The 1,735-nt window shown below is 33.5% G+C and overlaps 1 protein-coding gene across 1 annotated transcript in view; it reads right to left on the reverse strand.

The window, feature by feature from the left end:
- LOC106880882 (uncharacterized) overlaps positions 1-1,735 on the reverse strand; it is a 36,880-nt gene that overhangs the window by 34,275 nt on the left and 870 nt on the right. The window lies entirely within an intron of this gene.

A 1,735-nucleotide genomic window follows, 5' to 3' on the forward strand; every position in this document is an offset into this window, starting at 1 on the left:
TTTTTCAGCTGAAACCATGAGTTTCAGCTGGTGCAGTTTGGAGTTTAGGTTTTCGAATCCTGTATCACTAAATCACCCCTCTAGTTTTTTTTTTTTTTTTCTGAGCTCTTTCTGATGCCGTATCAAGTTGTTCTCTGTATTACATTTTATAACTAAAACAATCTGTGAGATACGTTTTCGCAGAAATAAAATTTTATTCTTTAAGTACATACCGATGCTCCTTCAGGCTTTCCACTTCAATCTCGATCGCGTGGTCTCAGCTCTTTGCTATACGTTAGTAACATAATAGCTGAGATATATGTCAAAGCATTAATAGTTTTGTAGGTTGTCTTCATATATAACTGGACAGTGTGACCTTCGGATATTTGTTTACTATTTCGTTTACTGCCTCTAATTCTAATTTACTTGGTTCTTTACTTATACCTGGTGTTGTATGGCCTGTCATTTAAATTAAGGTCATGGACCTGTTGAAATATATCATTTAAGATCACTCATGAAGCGTCTATAAGTTTTCGGTGTTCTTCTGTTTGTACAGTATAGGTATAGATTTCAGCTATTATTGTTGGTGCATGCATAGACATGGCGCCTTCATTATCAGACGTACAGGCATAAACGACTGTTTAAAAATGCCGTTCTGAACGTTTCCTTCCATAGTTATGCGACTCATCCAGCCTAAATGAATATCTGTCATAAATGAGAGGAACTTCTTTTTTGTACCAACTGAATTGAAAAGATTTTTTCTTACTAAAGATTTTCGTTTCATCTAATGATCCATCAGATTATTTAGAAAAGAAGATGAATTTTCCAATATATATTTGGGAAAACCTTTGGGTATTTTAAGATTCGGTATAAAATGAAATATATGGTGAAAAAGAGGATTTATAAATTTAGGATCTTTCTGAATTGACGGGCACCACTTGTTTTCTTAACGAAACACTTTCAAACTTGGGATACTGGTAGAATGTATCATATAAAACATCTTTTTCTCTTAGCCTTCTAAACAAAAATTTATATATTGCAAGTTATTTCATGTTAAAGTTGTCGTATTTCTGTAATTTCAACCAATCACTGACGTCTATTCGGCTGAATACAGTTACTGCTGTTTTTGTAAACAATAATTTTTGCCGGTGTCAAGATTGTTATTCTCTGTTAATCCCTATTAAGGGTTATTCCTAGTAAAAGTTATAACCCTAGTTATTCCTTAGTAAGGATTTAGGGTTTTAGGGTTAGGGTTCGGGTCTTAGAGTTAGGGTTAGGGTTTTAGGGTTACGGTTACGGTTATGAGTTAGGTTATGGCAAAAATAATCATAACGTTAACCTAAACCCTAAAACTAACCCTAACTCTAAAATCATAAAGCTAAAACCAGTACAAACGCACGAACGATGTCATAAATAACAGTACAACCGATAGCTGTTGTTGACAAACAACGGCACTAATTTTATTCAAGGGAAAAGATCCCATGACACTGTTAGAATATGTTGTTTACATTCCACGGCAGTAATTGTTTTCACCTCAATAGACGTCAGTGATTGGTTGAAATTACCGAAATACGGCAATTTTTTACATGAAAAAATTCGAATACAACATTTTTTATCTGTTCTATAACACAAAATATACAAGTATTCGAAGTTTGAAAGTGTTTCGGTACCAAAAACACTACATAAAACATAAATGAAAAGTGGTGCCCGTCAATTCAGAATGATCCGAAAAGACTTTTTCTTACTAAAGATTTTC

The sequence above is a fragment of the Octopus bimaculoides genome, chromosome 1 (assembly GCF_001194135.2).
Source record: "Octopus bimaculoides isolate UCB-OBI-ISO-001 chromosome 1, ASM119413v2, whole genome shotgun sequence".
Classification (NCBI taxonomy): Eukaryota; Metazoa; Mollusca; class Cephalopoda; order Octopoda; family Octopodidae; genus Octopus; species Octopus bimaculoides.